Below are 25,000 nucleotides of genomic sequence, written 5' to 3' on the forward strand. Positions count from 1 at the left end.
CAGAGCCATCTCTCTTTTTGATGAACATATGTTTCTTCTTTGCCCCAGTTCATTCCTCGTTTTTCTTTTGACCTCACTATCAATACTAGAATACAAAGCATGGTCTACCTTGTAATTTTCATTACTTCCTCGATAACTTTCAACAATCAATTTCTGTTTTGTCTCCTTTTTAAAGTATCCCAAGTATCCTTTGATGTCCATGAATTTCTCCTTGTAACTGCATGCCCCATAACTTCGCTACCAACTGACTGATGTATGTTCTTGATATCATACCATTCTTAGTTTATTGTATGCTCTTCGTCACTTAAAGTCTCTAAGACTGCAAATCGATTCCTACATTCAATTGCAAATGTTTCTCTGTGCTCATCTTCTAGAAGCTTACTTGTATCATACCTAGGTATTCTATCTACATTTCTTGTAGGAGCTTTCAGTTTTAATTTCAGTGTGGCAATGAGGAGGTGATAATCACTACTATATCTAATCCTCTATAGCATCTTACATTTCTCAAGAGTCCTACTTCTCTCTTTATCAATGGTTATGTGATCTATTTGATTTTTGTAATTGCCACATGGTGAAGTCCATGTATATTTGGGGATGTCCTTGTGCTGAAAGAGTACCCCTAATAACAAGATTGTTTGTTGAACAAAAACTTATAAAATGTGCTCCATTTTCATTTGCAACTTCGCCAAGACCATCCACACTTATCACATTCTGTATACCTTAATTATTCCTTCCAACTTTATCACCGAGGTCACCAATCACAATTTTCATATCTCTATCTCTCTGGGATCTTATCTATTACACTCCGCTGTTCTTCATAGTATTCATCTTTCCATTCTTCATGGAAATCATTTGTTGGTGCATTGTAAACCATAACACTTATATTACACTACTTAGATTTAAACTTTGCAAGTATAAATCTACTATTTACAGCTCTCCGCTCCGTCAATGCCGTTTCTGCTCTTGGTGTCATCATCATTCCTCCCCCTTTCTTCCAACTCCACCTGATCTTCCTGAGTTTATATATATATATATATATATATATATATATATATATATATATATATATATATATATATATATATATTTATATATATATATTTATATTGCCTTGGTCTAAGATTTCCTTACCAATCCCTTACAACGTGTTTCACTTAGGGCCAAGATATCCAAACTACATTTCGTAAATTCGTTCACTACTTGCAGTAACTTCCCCAATCTGATTCATAGTTCTAACCTTCAAATTACCAATTTTTTCTTTAGTATGTATGTATGTATGTATATGTATGTATATGTATATATATATATATATATATATATATATATATATATATATATATATATAATATATATATATATATATATATATATATATTATATATATATATATATATATATATATATATATATATATAAAAGCAGATTCTTAGCATCCCGCTACACCCGGGACTGAATTGACTAAATCCATAGAAGATTCATTGGCTAGATTCATCAAAGTGACACCTGCCGATCCATACTAATTCCAGTAAGTTCATCTTCCAGGCATCAGGAGTAAAAGCCGAAAAGACGACTTGTTTATCGCCTTAAACCCAAGATTTAGGGGGGGCATTTCCTTCCCACCCAAAGTTCTCGTTACTCTACCAAGTTGCTCATTTGCTTACATAACCGTTGTGAGATATGGATTGCTAAGATATACTGTCTAGTACGGTAATGGTAAGATATACCACCTAGCACTAACAGAATTATATTTCACATTGTTTTCTACAATAAATTGTTTTAACTTCTGATTCAATACACCACTCACTACTTTACATGCCAACACCTTGAAATAAATCCTCTCTGCAGTTTTAGCATGCGATCCCACAATCAAGAGCTTACCGTTGGCACCTTTGAATGTATTACTTAGCCAATAGCCAATTCTTCTCCCCTCTGTCTTCCTATGAAGACCTCCACTGCACAAAACCAATACGTTTAAAGTTTTTGATGTTATTTTCTTATGGGCATCACTCCACTATTAGGGCACCCCAAGTCGGTGGAGAAAATTGGACGTCTATTTTTCTTTCCAGAACAGCCTGATATTCATGTCAGCCTCATCACATGGAAACTGATGAATATTATCCAATCTTTCATATATCTCCTCCAGCATTTGAAATCGACTGCAGAATCGCATACCGGAAATTCTTGGGGGAATATGCTTTATGTTTCCCCTGCCTTGTACTGAATTATTCCCACTTTATTGTACCTTTCCATAATGCTTCAACTAATGTTTTTAGATCAAATTTTGCACCATCAGCAATGCCTCTTCTGGTGTCTCCTGATCTTGTTAATTATGGGGTGCTTCTCAACAATCCTCTATGAAACCCAACATACCGCGTACGTACTGCTCTTTCACTGCACCATACACGACATTCTGTGGGTGGAGTAAGACACTATTCCTGTGTTAATCGTTTATAGTAAAGCATCCAACTCACATGGTGGGTCCAGATCAACTGGTGTTGGCCCACAATCTTGGTGCGGACATGTGTAACTAACCATAGCCACAAAAACACCAACCAGAGCCACAACAACAACGGATTGGGCAGTACCATCAATATTACTGGCATGACATATACTTATACAACATATATATATTATTTTTATATATATATATATATATATATATATATATATATATATATATATATATATATGTGTGTGTGTGTGTGTGTGTGTATAAACATATACATGTATGCATACACACACATTTTTATATATATATATATATATATATATATATATATTTTTAAAACTCTGACTATTCCAAAAAATCCAAGCAAATATAGTATTTCACTATCCGCTATATATCACTCTCACGCGTATAAACACTTTTAGTAATCCAGGAAAATAGATTGTGATATTATTCATTACTGGATTCTATTCTTCATACGAGCTATCACTTATACACAAATCCCTTCAGGGGTCTACTCATGAGGCCTTAATATTTGAAAGAACGATATACGTGTGTTAGTGACATAACTATGTACCTCAAAACACATCTCTATATTTATATAAATATATGTATATATATGTACGTATGCATGTATATAAATTTATTTATATATACATATATATATATACATATGTATATATATATACATATATACACACACATACATACATATATATATATATATATATATATATATATATATATATATATATATATATATATATATATATATATATATTCTTTGGAGGAAATTAAAGTTCGAAGATTTGGGTGGTTTAAAACTATATTCGGTATTGGTTGTATCTAAAAGTAGAATAAAGGCAAAGAAATATGCAAATACTTCTGGGATTATCGCGTGCGTTCATCACAAAGCAGACGATTATGACCAGGTGGAAATCATTATACTGGATTTAGTTAATGGACTTTGCTCGATGAAATACCAAATTGAATCAGATAATCTTTATTTCCAGGGCATTCTTTGGAAACGAGAGAGAGAGAGAGAGAGAGAGAGAGAGAGAGAGAGAGAGAGAGAGAGAGAGAGAGAGAGAGAGAGATTGTCATATAAGAGCATTAAGTGAGATTTAAGCTTATATATTCTTTGCATGTAAAGTATCTTTCGTTACTAATTCATCGTAAGGATGAAATTAATTAAAAATGAAAATAACTTGATGAAGAAAAGTCAGGAGATTATATAAATTGTTGGAGTCTTGGTATTTTGCTGCAAAAAAAATTGATAATGATATTTCTTTTATACATCTCAATTCTTCAAATTGAAGAAAATCTACTATTATTATCAACATCTGACTATATTTAGGACATGACGCTCCCATCCATAATTCAAGACTTTCCTCAAAACTCTTGAATAAACACAGCTCTAATATATCAACCTGCATTAGGACTTATTACCAACATTGATTTATTCCAAAAAGGCATTATGATAATGGAATTTATACTAATCGCCAGAAAATTGAAGAAAAATTACACCTACTTGATTTATTTATTATTTTATAAGTCATTACAATGGTATGGGATTATTGCTTCTAGTAAATTTGTGGAATAGTATTCAAGCTTATTAAGACATGGTTATTGGCTTACAACAATACTGGCATCATATAAGTAGCTCCCGGTTTATTTATGTATGTGTATATGTTTATGCATACATATATAAATATATATATATATATATATATATATATATATATATATATATTATACATGTACATATATACACATGTATATATTATGAAAAGTATCATAATTATCGCATGGTAAAATTTTTCCATTCTCTGGTAAGTCCTTTGAATTGTTAAGAGAAAGCTCAATTCAGATAATTTCCACCTAATATACCCCTAAGCAGTTACACATCCCAGAAAATAAAATAAAAAATCCCACCTCTTCTCCATTAGATGAAAGAACCTCTTCAAGAGGACCCTTTGAAGTCTTAAACGAAGAGGATCATTCATGGAGGATGCGCTGAGCCTCTTGTGAACCAAAGGAAACTCTCCAACGCTAAATTTTTTGGGCGGAAATCATGAGCAATTGAACTCAGGACTCTTATTCAATGAGGATTTTAAAGGCCTTGGGTATCAGAAACGAGGCGTAATTGCATCATATCTAGTTGCAGCCATTGCTTCATTAATGCTTATTAACAATTAATTAGTCGAAGCTAAGTGGGAATGCTCTCTCTCTCTCTCTCTCTCTCTCTCTCTCTCTCTCTCTCTCTCTCTCTCTCTCTCTCTCATATCCCCAACCTCACTCAAAAGTGGACATTGTAATCCCTCTCCAGAAAGTGATAATTTCGTTCACATTTCAGATCTCCAACCACATAGTATTCAGATGATAATTCTTTCATAAAAATCGGATTCCTAAAATTTCAATCATTAATAAACTATAAGAAAATTTTCGACAGTTCAACCAATTTGAAACTACGCTTTTATCATTATTTTTTTTTTACGGGTATCTTATTCCTATTATTGAGTAATCCTGTAATGCGTTTCACGATGAGATTTCTCAGAAAATCCTTTTCAAATAATTAATATGATTTCTTCGATCTGTTCCTATAAAATATAAGAAAACATAACAAGTGGCCATGTTTGCAGTCAAGTTGGTATGGTTTTAATTAGCTAAATTCATCGCAACTAACCTTCACCCTAAAATAAGGGGCCTATTCGACACAAATATCAATCTCACGCAAAAATTCTGCGGTACAAAAGACTAAGAAAAAGGTAATTTATCAATTCCTTGATATTCATACTGTCTCTTATTCAAGTAAGAATTTTCAATTAATTAGTAGGTGGGATATACAGTGAGTAAACTACGCATCACACTTAGATTATTTTCAATTTCCCAATGTAATTTATGAAGACTATTTTCAGTTTCCTAAGGCAAATTATTGGCTAAAATAGTTTCCCAAAAACAATTGATCTAATGACTCCATTTAGTGGCTAATCTTCTCTTGCAGGCAGCTAATATTAGACCTCCCTTATAGAAAAATGGACTCGTGAGTTCTTCAGTCGATTAATTTTCAAATTATACTGAAAAAATAGATTATAATTAGGTTTAATTGACAAGTAGGAACTCGAGACAGATATGAACATCAAAGAAACCCTTGAACTCTAAATCCTTCAATCAAATCATGGTAAAATTAAGAACGTACGCTAGTTTTGGTAACTCAAAAAATTGAATTAATTTGCTCTTAAAGTTGACGATATCTAAAGTTTTAAAAAAATGTTGTATATAAAAAAACTTACATTTACGGTAGGAATAAAATTTTAAGATAAGAAAAATAATAGAAAACCCTGGATTACGTTTAATGCTTTGTGTTCTACTGTCAAAAAAAAATATATATATATATTATAATAACATTATTATTAGATTCAACTGGTATTTCCCTAAGGGGATTACTGATGGTTTAGGTGGAATAGAAGAGAGATTTGTGAAGTAGAAAGGGTAACATACAGATCAATTTCTCCAGATATATATCGATGGATATTAGCCACCATGACCTCTTAATTTTATGTACTTCTAATATGGATTCGAGATTGGTACTGAAAAACGTAAGGTTGTCCAAGAGTTAAGAGATCAAGAACTATAATATAGTTATTATATCAATCAATTTGTGACAAACACATTTTCATGGTAATGTAAATGTGTAACAATGTGTAACCGTTATAGTATTCATTATTTCATTCAAATTAGAAGGTTCCAAGCATGTTTGCATACAATGTTTGACACCACTTTTATTTATTGATATAAAAACCAGGAGCTAAAACTTGAGAAACCCCACACTGATCGTTCAAGAGATCGGAAGGATCTCGAATATTTAATATAAAAATTGATATTGAAAATACATTGGAAATCAAGTCGTCATACTCTAACGATCCCTCAAAATGAAATATTTCATTCCATTCAGTTCACTTGTTTTCTATTTGGAATGTACTACCTCAAAAACATTTATAAAAATACAATGGAGAAGAAAAGCGAATCAAATTGAAAAAATTTTAGAGGTTACAATCGTTAAAAGAACATCATCACGTAAACATTGAAAATGTATTACGAAATCTGAATAGAAAAATCTATTCCTAAACTTTTACTGTATTTGAATTGAAAATAAAACGAAAAAATCCTATTCTAAATATTACACAAAAATATCTACTAGAGTGCATATTATCTATAAAATGAAATATGATATATATATATATATATATATATATATATATATATATATATATATATATATATATATATATATATATATATTGTATATATATATATATATATATATATATATATATATATATGTATGTATGTATGTATGTATAGATGGATAGATAGATAGATAGATATATCGTGATCAATAGGAATAAATTACTATATATATTATACCAATCATTCAACAGAAGCCATAACTGAACTTTGAACTAAGTGCAGACGGCTCCTATCAAGAGGTAGCTAGTAAGACTACCATCTTACATACCAGCGAGTTCACCCACCAGCTGACCCATTTGATAGCATTCAATTCATATTACCCTTAATGATTCAATATATTATGAAAATCAATACAATATCGTGTTCGATAGAATTCAATTTCTACCTCACAATGGGATCGAATCGTATTATTTTCAGACGAAAGGCAAAGCAGCTATCAATCATGTGTGTTGGTTTCATCATATATTGAACATTAAGGGTAATTCCAATTAAATTATATCAATTGGGTCAGCTGATGGCTAGGGAACTTGGGGCAAACCTCGCTGGTATGTAACTCAAGAGCAGTTGGTGCAGAGGTTCCAATTTCTACGATTTCTTTTGCCATGATTGGCAGGTACCTGCCCCTCATTATAAGACACCAAGGTTCCATTCTAATGTGAGATAGAAATCTATTTCTACGGAACACGATATTGTGTTATTTTACTTCACCCTTTTATGACATCTGTGAATGACTGGTAACTACCTTGCCTACACACACACACACACAAATGTATGTATGTAAGTATATTTTGTAATTCACCGTTAATTGTAGGTAATACTCTCAGAGCCACTGCTGATAATGAAGTCCACGGATAGCAGATAAGATCTTCACCACCTATACTGCACTTACGCACAAAAATTATATACACATATACCAGATGAGAGAAACTAGACAATATTTCACTATCATAATAATAATAATAATAATAATAATAATATCATAAGTCAATAATATTAACATCACCTTCAGCCCTTTCTTCTATCTATTAACTATCAATCATATATTTCTTTTTTCTAGCAACATAAAATCCATTTTTTTTAATCATGCTCTTTAAATAAAAGAAGAACTGCATCATTACATAAGGCCAAATATACACACGCCTTTTGTAATTGTGCTTCCAAAAAACTCCGAGGTAATTCTCTTAATAGGTAGGGAGGTAAAGACTGGCAGGGGAATTACCATTATCACTAAGATATATATATGTATATATATATATATATATATATATATATACATATATATATATATATATATATATATATTTATGTGTATATATATATATATATATATATATATATATATACGTATTTATCATTTAAAAGAATATATATAGAGCTTAGACTAGGCTGGTAAGGCTTTGATATTACGAAGTGTTCATAACTTACATCAGGTATAATATACTCCGTGACTTTTCATGGAATAAAATTCCTGATGAAAATACTGCACACACACAAGCATATATGTGAGTGTAAGCGTAAGCTAATCAGATGCTTATATAGTGACCTTTGTTATTTGCTATGGTAAATTTACATGTCTTTATGTGTGGTTTTGAAGTTGTTTAAACTAACGATAAAATGATAAAATCAAATATCCCCGATGCCTGACAAATTGAAAAGTTTTATTCCCTGACATTTGGAACCTTGAACACTAAAATTAACTTGGTAAACACGATGAATGGTATAGTATTTATAAATGTGGACTATAAAAAAGCCTTTTAGTGTGTACCGACCAATTTTGTGGAGAGCCTTGCGTTATTTTGGAATTCCTCTTACATATGTGAATTTGATTTAAGTCTGTTCATGAGCATATCAAGTACAAAGTTAATGTTAATGGAGTCTTATCAAATGAATTTCCAGTGAAAAGTGGAGTACTCCAAGGGAATGTGTTGTCACCTATGTTGTTTATCCTCCTCATGGATTTTGTAATGCCTAGAACAGTCGAAGATGGTGAGGGATTGAACTGGATAGGTAATAGGAATTTAGCAGACCTTGAGTATGCTGTTCTTATTAGCAGAACACCACAGGATTTGCAATGCTTGATTTCCAGAATACATGAAATTTTACACGAGGTTAGGCTCAAGATAAATAAAAGCAAGACAGAGATGATGAGAACAGATTATGCAATGGAAAATGAAATATCATTGGAAGGAGAAAGGATTAATGAAGTAGAATCATTTAAGTATCTAGGAACAATGATCTCCAATACAGGGTCTTTAGAATTAGTTTTTAGTGAAAGATTGAAAAAAAAAACAGATCAGACAATGGTTAGGTTAAGTAAAATTGGAAATCAAATCGCCTGAAATTACATATAAAAATCAGACTATATATCAGTTTAGTGAGATCAGTGTTACTACTGTATATGGACATGAGTCATGGTATGACAATGAAACAATCTCCAATAGATTTAGTAGATTTGAGAACAAACCCTTCAGAATGATATTGGGACTTACATGGCAGGACAGGATTAGAAATTAAACTATAAGAGAGATTACTCGAGTGAGTCGAGTGCCATATGTGGATGAGATCATGATGAGGAGTAGATGGAGATGGTTTGGGCATGCTCTTCGCACTCCCCAAGAGAGATTATGATTAGATCACCAATTGCTTAAGCTGGGCTCCACAGGGCACTAGAATAGTTGGAAGACCCAGGCCTACATGGCTGAGGACTATAACGCCTGAAGTAGATGATAAATGGAGAAGTATTGAATTAAATGCTCAAGATAGAAAAGACTGGTGAAATCTAACAGAGGCCCTTTGCGACAATAGGCGTAGGAGGAGATGTTGATGATGATGAAATGTGAATAATTTTGAAGTGAGAATTGAGGAATCTAAATGTTTTTAACTAGGCGTAAGTTTGAATAACTTTCTCTTATACACATTTTGTGATTTTGGTTTCAGAAATAATGAAATAAAAAAATTATATAAAATTTCTGAAAATTTGGTAAAATTTCTGAAAACCTGGTAACTTATTACTTGCAAACATAAAATAGTTTTTTTTTTCTTATTTATTTTAAAGATATGATAAAACTCTACTCAACCTTTCCTATATTTTAGTATTAAAGATCTATACGATAATTTACCCTCTATTTAGCATCGAATTGGATTATACAATATAGGCCACAGGCCAGACACAGACCTGTGAGGTCATTCACCGACGACAGAAATATGTTAATATAAGCAATATTGAAGAAAAAATCACAAAATATGAAACACCATATAAACCAGGTTGATATAATCAAATTTTATTAAAAATACCAAATTGCCGCTGACACCTAACAAGGACATCTACATCAACGTATAAAAGATCAGCGACGGATTTACCATCATGATTTTATTTCATCTGAGTAATAAATTAGATCAACACAACAAAATGTGCTCAACCGACATTTATCTATCACAATACAGACATTCATCTATCACAATATCGACATTTATCTATCACAATGAGCAAACAATGACACATCGCTATCACACTGAAATGCATCATTGTATTAAACATGTATGGTTGATATTAAGTCTTGTTAAAATGACAACCTTTCGTTTGTTATAAAATCAATACTACATTAAACAAGGTCATTGTATAATCATCCATTCTTTTTCATATAAATGCAGTATATTTTTATTTCTGAAACCTTCTAAAGTTTTCTACCATTTTCTTGAGCCCTTTGTAATGTTTCTTACAAATGTTTCCTCACGTATATCAACAGCACGGAAAAAAAAATATTACACCATGCCATCCATTCGAATCCCTTCTGATCTTTTAAAACCAATCTAGGACAGAATTACTGAAAAACAGACCACATAATGCAAGACCTACTTTTGGGAGCCAAATAATACGTGTATGTTTAAGCAAATCTGGGGCAAATAATGCTCGTAAGTCTTCTGTTTATGGAAAGAAAACGATCATATATTTCCCTTTTCTTGGATTACCGTCAACATAACAATAATCAGAGTATATAAAACAGATCAACTGCACACCATACTAAAATATACTACTAAAAATCCAATTTGAATTAACCAATTCAACGAGTTTGCAAAGCAATACTTATAATTTACCAAATTTGCTAAAGTTTCTTACAAGTAAAGGCTTCAGTAATGATAGGATCAAGTTCTTCTAGTAGGATTAGCCTTGCAAGGACCGCGTTCTGAAAGGAACAAATATATAACCTAAATATCTTACCTAATTGCAAGATTATTTTGGTCCTTGCATCAACCTAAGTTTTTTTTTTCAAGCTATACATTTACGCGTGACCATTTAACCCAATAAAGGTCAAAATCATTTTGTGAATTATGTACACTTTATTGGGTACACACACATAGGCTACGTATCATTATCATCTCCTACGCCTATTGACGCAAAGAGCCCCAGTTAGATTTCGCCAGTCGTCTCTCTCTTGATCTTTAAAATCAATACTTCTCCATTCATGATCTATTTCCTGCTTCACAGTCCTCAGCCATGTAGGCCTGGATCTTCCAACTTTTCTAGTGCCTTGCAAACCCTAGTTGAAAGTTTGGCGAACTACTCTCTCTTGGGGAGTGCCAAGAGTATGCCAAAGTAATCTCCATCCACCCCTCACCATGAACACAGTGAAATTAAATAACGAATTCGTGTTTGTATCTCGTTATATACATATACTGTATATACATATATATAATATATATATATATATATACATATATATATATATATATACATATATATATATATATATATATATACATACAGTATATATATACATATATATATATATATATATATACATACAGTATATATATACACACACACTATATATATATATATATATATATCTATATATATATATATCTATATATATATATGAGATATATATATATATATATATATATATATCTATATATATATATATATGAACACAGTGAAATTAAATAACGAATTCGTCTTTGTATCTCGTTACTCTTGGAAAATAATCCGTTGCCCTTTATTTAAAGAGTACATTTCAAGTGTACGGGAATTAATAGGGATACAAAGTTCAGCGTTATGACCACTGAAATACTACTGCTAATCCCCTTTCTCATAGGCTTGATGTGATTTGCTGAAGGCTGTGGCTGAAATGAAAAAATTATTCCTTCCGCCAAGAACCTTGTAAGCAACTGAAGAAGCTGAAGTCCCACGCGAAGAACAGTGTAAGCAACAGAGGAGTAGTGGTCCGCCCAGGTCCACAAGAAATTAAACAAGTTCAATTTCACCGTGTCGACAACGTGTTACTCCCAGGGACCTTGTGTTGGTACCCCCAAACAGATACAGTTACCACTTGAATTGGAGCCACAGCTAGAGCAGGAGTTGGCGGATGGGTTCAAGAAAATTGGATTTTTCTTCTTATTAACAATTATATCAAGATTTCTAGATGCCTGTTGGTTTATGGCGGTCAAACATTTCATTGTAATACCAACGGAGAGATACCCCCTGCTTCTGCATTTTATAAAGAAGCATATAAATAAGTACATGCATACATACACACGTGTGTATGTGCGTTTAAATATATATCAACAGCAAGCAATGCACTTCATCTACTCTCCTAGCATACATTTAAAATAGGCTCGAGTAATCCTAGTATAGGCATGTTTTTTTTTCACCAACCATCATTAAATAAATTTTCCGAGTACGAGAGAAACTAAATTAATATCTAATATTTCTGTGAAATCAAATGTTCCTTTTTTTCATCAACAAAAGACTACGTATGACACACGATAGTATTTTTTTTTTAATTATATTCTCAGGGATGCACATGACAAGGAAGTGGTGACCTGGATATTCTTACAAAATAAAACTTCTAAATTGCATGAACTCATTAGACGAAAGTTATGTTGACTATTATCATTCTTGTTTTCGTTTTCAGAGAACTTGTGCTATATAGATTGGTAAATTACCTACCTATTATAACTTCCCAGTCACAACTATCATATGTCAGTTTTAATTTAATCAGCATATGTCCTGAAAATGATGGAGTCTATTAAGCATTGATTGACATAAGCAAGCATTCATTCCACAATTTAAGAACAGGAAATCCTATTTCAATAGTAAAAGGGGATAAGAGATATGCAATGAATGAATACATACATGCCTGGTTGACCAATTGGTAACATTACAAATGATTATGATAAGAAATTCCCTTTTATTTTACCAAAAAAAATATATACGGTGGAAAAACACTTTCTATGTCAAATGTTCGGAGAAGAAAATATAAAATTTATAAAACAAGTATTTGAAGCTACAAGATCTCCCGTTACGATTTTTATCATTTTTTTTTTAAATGAGTAGAAGACTGGTAAAGTGCAGCGCGTGTTCCTGAATAGCAATGAAATTTATTTCAGTGATCATTGAAGGTCTTGGTGGCAGATCATCAATCTAAAGGGAAAGAACTTTCGCACGGTGCACCGGAATCTGGATGGAATTGCAACCAGTTGAAAAAATGGACTTTTTGAAACTCCTTGAACAATTGTTTACAAAAGAGTGATCCTTCTCTAAAGTTACTCTTAACAACTTTTTCTTCCATACACTTGTGGCAACGTAGCTGCTAGGTACTAACAGAGAGGGGAGGTGAAGGCAAGTGATGTTTATTCAACTGATAACGAATTTATATGCAAATAGTTGAGGGCAATAATGTCATAAAAATTCAAACAATATGAAACATGCTATGGCAAGCTTAAACAGGTGCGAGAGAGAGCGAGATGAAAAAAAAAACAAAAAAACAATAGCATTAGTGTATGACCGTGTATGAAACACGTGAGGTACACACTTGTATATTTCTTGCCAGAAGGATTTACACTGATAGTAATGTAGATTTAAAATATTGAAATTATTCATCTTGCTCAATATCTATGAATCCACTACGATATTGATATATCATTCAAATTCGATTAAGTTTGAACTCCAGAAAAAAAAATTCATTCAGAGAGAATAATCTTATTTTATTACTAAAAGAATATCCACTTCTAAAGCCAATGACATAAAAGTCACCCCTCTGAGTTTGATATTCCTAGTAAAGATTAATCATAACCTTTATATACCGCATGATGAAAAACTTTTGACCTTTCTCTTCTGATGTAACTTAATTATATCGCTGTCCATGCGTGAAATTTTTGATCGATATCCTTCAAGTAATTCAGAACAATATCACACATCGAACTACTTCCTTCAGACAGAGCAGTTCCCACATTAAAGTTGAAAAAAATGTTGGATGAGTGTTCTGAATTGAACATATGAACATCAACGAAGGTCACGATATTAAAGCAATGGCGGAATTTGTATAGCACCACTTTCACCATCTATATATTTTAGTTGTAATCCTAGTTATTATCTATTTACCTATGGTCTTTCGTAATTAATATTTGCAAAGAAAACTGTTGCAAAGAAAATTATTAATAGATCTGTAAGTTTATTGTGTGGAAATTTTTCAAATGAAATATAGTAAAATTAGTGCACAAGAAAATATTATTATACGCCTGTTAAAAGACCAAAGTAAAAACTGTTTGCTATATATATATATATATATATATATATATGTGTGTGTGTGTATATATATATATATATATATATATATATATATATATATATATATATATATATATATATATATATATATATATATATAAAAGTATGGTACTTAAAAATAACGATTGAAAAGGAAGATTTTCGGACAGACTTTTGTAATCTATAAGATGTTGCTGGCATAATACAAGAAAAAGCGATGAAAATGTATTTTCTGCGCAAATTTTATCAAGTTGCTCACTTGAAACGCTCCATATATAATCTCTATTTCCTAATAAAACCCTAGAAGAAACATACAATCTGCTTTTGAATTTCTTCGTTTGAGATACTTCATTCATAAAAAAGGGAGTCTTTCTTTGAAGTATATGGAACAGTGGCACAATAATAACAAATAAAAAAAAAAAAAAGACTAATAACTATCTATTTTGGATGTGATTGCTAAGGACGCCTGAACAATTTGGTTGAAAAACATGGTTGAAACTTTGAGACTCCTACAAGGCATTTGTAGTATACGAGCATGACAAGAAGATCAATATCCGACGTATTCTTTGGATACTGAAGAAGATGACAAGAGGACATGTAGATCTCGAAGAGATGGAAAAAGTCGTGTTTTACGTATATAACAAAAACTCCTTTTAAGTTGTGAGTAACCCAATATTTATGCTTAATTTTTTTTTTTTAATATTGAAGTATTGTTAACTTTGATATATAAATGAAGTTATCAATCAAAATTCTTTTTTTTTCTCTAATTTTGTATGATAAGTTTGAGTAACCATAACTATAAGACAAACTGAAATTATATAAGGAGATTTCATGATGTCCTCTCAAGAATTCTGTCCCATTTGACATGAATACAGAATCCCATAGGGATTATACATAATCGATATAAATAACTTGATGAAAAACACATTTAAAACTCAATGAAAATGAAAATGTTATTCCAAAATTTCGGGCCTCTACTTAACAGTAATTTTAAAATATCCAAGCGAACCTCCATGAAATGTTTTGATCGATGTTTGAAGAAAAAAAATCAAGTAAGGGGTTTTTGTCGGCGACGTATTTTTGCATCAGTCTATTACAAAATAAAGTTAGGACTCTATCTCTCTTGCAATTTTATATTTTACTGCCAGAATTTTCCTTTTATTTTCTCGGTCCCTGTTTTCGTGGCATCAGAATATTCTTATCTAAAGACTGTGGAAAGAACGTTATAATAATTTCATCATATTTAATGTTGCAATGATAGTCGTTTCCAAGTCTTGTAAGCAATTATTTTTTTCTAAGTTTTTGAGAGAGAGAGAGAGAGAGAGAGAGAGAGAGAGAGAGAGAGAGAGAGAGAGAGAGAGAGAGAGAGAGAGAGAGAGAGAGAGAGAGAGTTGTCTTTTTTAGCGTTTACAACATTTTTATGAATGGAGTTTTACACTTAGTAGATATTTTGAAGTGGTAAAATGGCGAATGTGGGTGAAGGTGTGCATTGGTGTTTTTACATAGTTGTTCAGAGAAAAGAATGGACACAAACTCATGAAGAGTTAAAAGCTTGCAGGAGAGGAAAACTTAAGATAGCACCGAATGGGTAGACGGTGTGTAGATGGTATTATAATGAAAAAAGTACATATTACTCAACAGTATAGATAAAATGGAGACTGTTTCACCGTGTTCCTAATTATAACTATCATTAATTAAAATGGATGGACATTGACTTTATAAAGACAAAATAAATTTTCCTTGACAGAATGTGGCTCTTTTCAATAAAGAGAAGACCCCAGTCAGTGTCTCTTCATGCTTTTAATTCCTGAATCAAAGACGAATCTCATGTTCAGAGATTCTTCACAATTTATCATTTTAAATGCACCTGTACGTGAGGCACACCAAAGAAACAATCCCATCTTGATCGCTTCAAAAACACCGAGCAGGTCACTTAAACTTTCAATGTATTTTCTTACTTTCTGGCTAAAATTTTTTCTAGTTATTCACATTTTACCTGCCAACAAATCGACTTACACTCCAAATTATACCAACGAGTACACGAATCCCTTCCCATCATAGCCTTTAATTAATGAACATCATACCATATGCCATAAAGTAGCCAAGAGGAATCTGATGCTTTTCATAAGAAATTTTAATGACAACACAAAATATAACATCAGTTTAAACACTTGCAGCTCACTAGTTTTGCTTGTTATGTAATGCCATGAAATAATACGTTGAAACGTCTCATGAGCGCAAAGTGTGTTTGTCCCTAACATCCTATAAGATTTTGAATCCAACCATTTGATAGTAGTGTTTAGTGTAAGCAAACGAGTGAGAAATATGAACAATAAGGAGGTCAAGTATATCATCAAAAATAACCTAAAATCATATATCAATAGTATCAGAAAATATCCTTAACACTATTAAATATTAAGCACGCTAACTCGCATATACTGTACATGTAGTGATGTCAAGCCCTGACCGGAAAAACGTTTTACTGGATAAAATTACAAATACAAGCACACACACATTTGTACACAGTAACATTCCCGTTTATAACATTTACACCATCTTTCCAGTGTTTTCTATCTACTTCTCACTCCAAAAAATATCGCTTTATAAACTTTTACTACAACCTTTGCTACTATGTTCATAATTATCAAAGATAAAACCAAATAAAAGATATTTCGTCCCATAAGAATGCCAAATTAAACTTACTACCCGCATAGACGAAGTAAAAACTCATTAATAAAAAAACACAGACTTGGAAACTTAACATATCGTCAAGTTCAAACATTCTCCTACACTTCCCTGCCGCTCAAGCTCACACCTCAATATCAGTGACTCTTTAGACGAGGAAATAGCATGGAGGAGGATATATTTGAAAGCAAACGCTGAAATCTCTCCATAAAAACTCTGGAATCACATACACAGCCTTTGAAAACAAACTGCAAACTTTAAACGAGTTTATAAAAATCGTGAAAATTTCAGAGACTACTAAAGAATAAACCATTTACTTTCCATTTTATACAACACCCAGGTTCAGTCATTTGATACTGATCACTAAAGATATTCAACTCGTTTGCCTTCAAATTATGAAAAAAAATAACATGTAGAAAAAAAAAAAAAGTTGTATTATCGAGGTCTCTTCAGGCTCGTTGCACCAGACGGAAACTAAATTCATAAAAATAATTCGAATTTCTGTCACCTGATATATATATATATATATATATATATATATATATATATATATATATATATATATATAAAGTATATATATATATATATATATATTATACACACACATATATACACATATCAACATATGCATGCATATACATAAATATACGCATACATATACATATATATACATATACATATACACATATGTATATATATTTTAAGTTATTCATGATCACGTGATTTCATATTTTAAGAAAATTATAAATCATAATGAAGAATAGGAATAGATTTTTGGTAAATTTACTATGATATGAATGACGAATATCTAAATATTTTTAAATATCAATTTGCTAAGTAAAGATATTAAATTTCCTTACGAGAGAGGGGATGAGATATATGACCAACACTGATCTCTATCGTCATTATTAATCATCATTAATATTACTATCATTAAAGAAAGCCTGAAAAGATCGAAGTGAAAAATTAGCTGTAAGTAAAATTACAAAGAAAATCTGTAAATAAAAAACAATTGAATTATGAACATATATTAACTTCAATTTGTTCTATATAAAATATATTCATAAGAACCCAAGTGGAACTAAAGCAGAACCTTCGATTCAATTGCGAAATTAGAAGAATATTCCCTGACTGGGTCAAAGATGAAACATTACTTCTAGAACAGTTTGTGGGGCTGAGCATCAACGATAGACACACAAAACATCCTAAATGAACTCCAAATTTAGTATTGGGCGATGGATGGAAATATATGAAAAGAATCATCACACTATGGAAAAAAATACATAATGCACCGAGCAATGAGCTGACTGACGCAGCAAAGGTTAATATTTTCATATCCCAGTGGCCATATCTATTAAATTTTCAAGGTTGAAGTTCTTGTGACTAACATTCTTAATGAATAAATATTTGTCTAATAGATGGATAATATTGAACTAGGTTGTTTTTAGGAGAGAACAATTCACACCGAAATGAGGCTCTGAAAATTTCATAGGTGAGTGAAAACTCATTTCTTTGGCAAAGAAAAAAACAATAAAAACCCAAACCAATTTTAAAAATAACAAGAGCTAGACAGAAACAACATCCATGGGATCAGAAGTGTTTTTTATCAAAGCAACAGTGTAGGGATGAGGAAAAGAAGAGAACGGATGCGGAATGGAAAGAGTTAGGTGAAGTGGAAGGACAGTCCAAAGAGAAACTAAAGGTGGGCGGGGGGATTTGGAAGATATGGACAGAAGAAGAAAGGGGAAGGAACTAGATGCGGAAGGACAAGGGAGATATGAAAAAAATTGAATAATGGAGGCAAGCTAGAATATGGAAAGAAGGAAGAGGAGAACGAACGGATCACTGTTGCTTAAGAAAGAGGGAGGCCAGAGGAAGAATAAGGGAATGAGAAAATATGCGGTAAAAATGAAATGATATATTAGCAAGTGGAAAGGAGGAAAATATACGAATGGAAGAAAACACTTAAGTAATAGGAATGGAAAACTGAAAGATAAAATGTATATGGAAGGTGGATGAGCTGGAAAGGGGAAAATAGGATGGGAATGTAGAAGAATGGCACCAATCCAGAGCAAACGAAGCAATCGTTGTCTACCGATAACTGTTTAAATGCACTGAAAATTCAAGTCCATATTTTTATACTAATATAATCCATTTGCGGTAATGGTTTACACTATTTGGTAACGCTTTATTACTTTGTTGTCAAGACGATTTCTGTAACATGAACAGTTATGACTTATAATTTCTGCTATACGAAGAAGAATAATTACAAACATTCAAAATTTTGAGAATTGAAAACATGAAAAAAACAAAGCAAGATAAAAACTATAATATAAATACGATTAAATCAGAATTTATTGTATTAAAAAGTCCCTTTAAAAACTCCAATGATCTCATGGTTGCACCTGTTGCAGTTTTCTTTCTTTTCATCAAAAATAAGTAAGCAAAAGCTGATAGTATAGAAATTATTCCAGATTCAGAAAAAAGATGTAAGCATATTGTATAGCGTTGTACTTTTCTGCGAAAGGGTTCATCTGAATGCAGCCCATAATACTGAACGCGGCAGGAACTATTATCTTGTTTTTCCATGGAGCCACTCTAAAAGGAAAAATGAATTGCTAACAAAAGCCACCATATCACGTCTATGTGTAAATATATATTCATATATATACATACATACATATATATATACATATATATATATATGTATGTGTGAGTGTGTATATAAAATTAACATTAAACATGTAGTCTTAACAATAATTCTGTATTCCGATAAAGATTTAAGCATGTTATACTGTAAAACAATGCCTTCTTAAAAAAAACAATAACATGGAGTAAAATACCAATAATTGCAGGTAATTCCATAATCCAATTGCTGAATTGTGGATGAAAACCATTGCAGCAAAACTTCCACAACACTGCCCCCATCATGCTAAACAGACGACTCAACAGCAACGTGTCAAACTAGCACTCACATTAACAGTTTCCCCCCAGGGCTATTTTGCAAGCCCTTGCGCTTCATGTACAATATACCAATGTGTTTACACTATCTGTCCAAACCTCTTTAGACCATTCTCTCCTAATTCATTCGGACTTTTTCTCAAATATACACTTTCACTAACATATAATAGTCCATTATTTTCAAATAATCAAATCACCTCATAATACTCTGGGATTCACCTAAAATGAAAATTTTTATGTTTTACTGCACTATTCTATAATCAAAATATGAAACGTGGCAATGATTGTGTTGTTCTACCGTTCATTTCGGCGATTCAACCTTGTTTCTTTCAGTTTCATTCAATGCCAACACTGCACCTCCACAGAAGAGACATAGATCAGCAATAACTTACACACATTTTCACCTTGGCTTTTACAGAAAATTCATATCGCTAATCAAGCTTCTAACCTTCTTGCTTCACCTATTTTGTGACTTTTCTAGAATCCTATATCATTCTTAAAATTTACATCTCAATACCTACACGAATCAACCACTTACACCTTTCCAACATCCTCATTAATTCATTAGTCCATCTTTCTGGATTCCATTTACCTCCTGACGCATATTCACTCTCAACTCTCTCCTCTTGTAAACACACTCAAATTCGTTTACCAACTTCTGCAGTACTATCCCCTAACAACATTTCTATATTTAACCACAATTTACTTTCTTATGTTAACTGCTATCTAAATATCTCTCCTCCTCTACTCATAAGCATAGTTGTAAATATACAATGTGAAGTTTTTAATGAAATCAGCATTATTATAATGATCTTGCATTCACATTCGTTGAGCACACAAATACTTTAAGCTGTCATAGATAATAAAATGACTTTTTTATAAGAAAATACGTCCATAACTTACAGAAAATGACAAACCATCAGTACCAGAACTATACCTTAACTCTAAACCGAATTTATTACACTTCATTTGAAGATCCATTCACCAATACAATGCATGAATATAACTGTCAATCCATGGATATTGCAAGGCAGTAAGAATTAAGACATATATCTTTATTGACCAAACGTCATTTGAAAATTATTATAACTGAAACCAAATGTATGAAGTCCTCAAAAAACGCAATGCTATTATTCAGTACGAGCCAAATAATGTACAAAAGCGCATTGCTATGTTAATTCAATAAGAAATAATAATTAAAGGCTCATAATAACTCGCAGATCCTTTTAAAAGCAAAGAAAATGTCCGTAGACACTGATTAGTACTCAGCTGTTTTATATCGGTGGTCCATTGGGTAAAATGTCTAAAAGTAGTAAATATTTTGGTCAGACTAAATTTAACGCAAGTGTCTCGCTTCATAGTCTACTGTTCTTAAAAAACTCATAATTTACGGAATAATTAATGTCAATTAATGTTAGCCCTGTAATGTTTTCACTGGATACTGTTAACTTTACACTGACTTATCATACATGCACGCACTGTAACCATATGTAAACATTGCATCAACTGGGTTGTTCTGCCCCTATAATCCCTTATTTAGGACATGAATATTTTACCCATGCAATGAATCGAAAGCCATCTAATCAAAAACAAATCAATAAAATATTATTTAGAGCAAAAGTCATTTAGATTCTCATACTATCAATCACTACTACAACATTCGCTATTATATTTTCCTATCCATGAAAGTCTCTAATATTAAAAATGAGTCTAGCTTTTAACATTAAAGAGAAGGGCCTCATCAATTCCCAGTAGCCATTTAACCTTACGATAAAATTATCTGATTAGATTTGAACGTATTTGCACGAGATGATGAGTTCCAGAGAACTTTTAACATAGTGAGATGTACCATACCAAATTACATACTACAGTATGTACCTAGTGGGTGAACACGTTAATTAGAAATTAATGAAAAAAAAAAAGTTATAAGTAATTTGTGGGAATTTTTTTCTATTTTTTTGGTGTGACTACAATAATCGGGCTACGAGAAAACGGTAAATTGAAGGTAACTTGGGGGAAATTAATGGTTTCCTATATATATATATATATATATATATATATATATATATATATATATATATATATATATATATATCACACACACACACACAATATATATTCCAACTTAACTTGCAGAAGAAATTACCACCTTTTTAACTTGAAGAAACAACTACATACGGCAGAAAGTCGCCCAAAATAAATTTCTTTTTCAGCTATTTTCCCTAATTCCCTTTCATCTTGTTAAAAGTCTGATTCTCATTATCATCACCATGCTTAGACTTGTGAACACCGCATGCAACCTTATGGTACATCTGTGAACAATAGTCATCCAAAACTATACTATAGGTTTGATGTAACCTGTGCGTAATTATCTCCTCTCACTATATGAACATCCCTGAGATTATTCGATAAAAATTTTATTCAGTTATACTTATGTCAACACAAATATTCAGCAAGAAGGTCTCTTATGCAAGTGGTTCAAAATAACGATGTATCTGCACACAAGAAAACCAAGTGTTGAAAATAATCTTCAAAAAGTGAAGTCAGCTAAGAATCACTTTACAGAATGTACCAATGAGAGAGAGAGAGAGAGAGAGAGAGAGAGAGAGAGAGAGAGAGAGAGAGAGAGAGAGAGAGAGAGAGTATTGGAAAATCGTGAAGGAAAAGACCAAGTCTCAGCGAAATGCGAGCAGGTAAGAGAATAAATGGAAATACATGAAGCTCAATTCTTTCTCTTTCGCTCTCGTAAACATTTTGTGACTATTGATTGCCTTTAGTCCAATTCAGGATGAGACTTACGAAGAAGAGGAAAAACAAAATACATACTTGAAATGACGGTAAAACGCTGTTTCTATCATTAAGCAATTTTATTTTTCAATTTCTTTATGGTAGTTTTATCATATTTCTTTTAATTGCTCTTTATTAATTCTCTTAGTTACTAAAATAAAAAATAAAAGTTATTTTGATCATTTCACATACAAACAAAATGTTAAAAATGACAATTCTCACATGTTGCCCTTAAGAACAACAAGATAGAACACTCAAGTATTACTTCTTCATCTGACATGGGATCAAGTAATAGGATTATTGCATGGCATGAGAAATACTGGATGTGTCCTACATATTCATTAAAAAAATATCTCGGATTCAAAATATAAGTTACTGTGCAAACAAAACATGAATTATTTAAAAGAACGAATGCGCTATAAAGAAAAAAAATTACTGAAAAATCATGATCGGTTGTCTGATGTATTCAGAAATAACACAAATTAGCTCTGTGAAGATAAATGAGCGACCATAAAAAATCTGTCCCATTTAATACGGCTTTTTCTATCTGTATAGATTATCTTTTTCCGCTTACTTTCCTTGAATAAAAGTGGAGAGAGAGAGAGAGAGAGAGAGAGAGAGAGAGAGAGAGAGAGAGAGAGAGAGAGAGAGAGAGAGATTCAAAAGTTTATAACGCATCAAGAATCTGGGGGTTAAAGGTAGAACTGTTAAAATTTTCATTATACGAAATACAATAAAACTAAGAGCACCACACAAAAAATGAATCACAAATGGGTAGTAAATAACAGTGAATATCCCAATGTACTCTTCTCACAAGAAAATACATCACAATACGATAGATTTAAAACACATGATGTCAAATATATAATTACAGACCAGGGGTTACCGTGCGTGCACAACCTCAAAGATAATTTTTCATCACGGGACTAATGGAAGCAAGTACGCCTCGCGCTATTCCTTTCTTGCTCAAGTTACACACACAAACAAACATACACACATAAACACACCCACACATATATATATATATATATATATATATATATATATATAAATGTGTGTTTGTGCATGATATAGATATGTATATATATACATACATACATACATATATATATATATATATATATATATATATATATATATATATATATATATACATATATATATATTTATATATATATATATATATATATATATATATATATATATATATATATACATTTCTGTAAGCAAGACCGAATATTCTTCATTTCACATCAATAATTTACATTATCTCATGTTTCTCAGATTATCATCCAAGTACCAACCTATTTTTTTTTATTATTATTACGCAACTGCCATAATCCATATCTGTTAAATATGATTTTACACTTCAACCATAAGGTTATGATAACACTCGAACTATTGAAAAAGCATTATATATAAGTCGAGCACATATACAGTATATATATATATATTTATATATATATATATATATATATATATATATATATATATATATATATATATATATACAATTATACATATATATACATATATATATACCTATATATGTATATATATACATATATATAAATATTCATATATGTATATAACATATATATATATATATATATATATATATATATATATATTGAGCAGGCGATAAGGGTATACATATGCAGAAAAAGTAAGTGCTCATTGAAGAACGTTTTATATTTATTCGGAAAGATTGGACAATACGGAGGTGGAGAGAGTATCTAATTCAATAGCATTCAGAAGAAGGAAAGATAAACCTTGAAAGGCTTGAATAGATGAATTGAAATGAACTTCACAAAGGGAGGATCTTACCAATTAGGAAACAAGAGAGTGCGGGCAAAATAAGGCTGAATGTTGCAGTTGGATAGGAGTTCCTAAAATGTCCATCACCATTCTACATAGGAGTAAAAAGTTGCATATGTGTAACTGAGTGCAGTTAGGACTAACCCACAATTGAAAAGTTAAATTATATATGTAGCAGTAAGTCATGCCTTCCCTATTTGATGTTGAAATACATACACACATGCACACACATACACACGCGCATATATATATATATATATATATATATATATATATATATATATATATATATATACTGTATATATATAAATAATATATATGTATATAATATATATATATATGTGTGTGTGACTGTTACTAACAAACATACATATATACACATACTATGTAATATATACATAAATATATATATATATATATATATATATATATATATATATATATATATATATATACATATAGATATAGATATATATAGATACAGATATATATATATATATATA

The 25,000-nt window shown here is 31.3% G+C and overlaps 1 long non-coding RNA gene across 1 annotated transcript in view; it reads right to left on the reverse strand.

Annotated features, from left to right (window-relative positions):
* Nucleotides 1-25,000, reverse strand: part of LOC137632002 (uncharacterized) — a 230,481-nt gene that overhangs the window by 53,574 nt on the left and 151,907 nt on the right. The gene's annotated exons all lie outside the window — the stretch shown is intronic.

This window comes from Palaemon carinicauda, chromosome 40 (genome assembly GCF_036898095.1).
Source record: "Palaemon carinicauda isolate YSFRI2023 chromosome 40, ASM3689809v2, whole genome shotgun sequence".
NCBI classification, from domain to species: domain Eukaryota; kingdom Metazoa; phylum Arthropoda; class Malacostraca; order Decapoda; family Palaemonidae; genus Palaemon; species Palaemon carinicauda.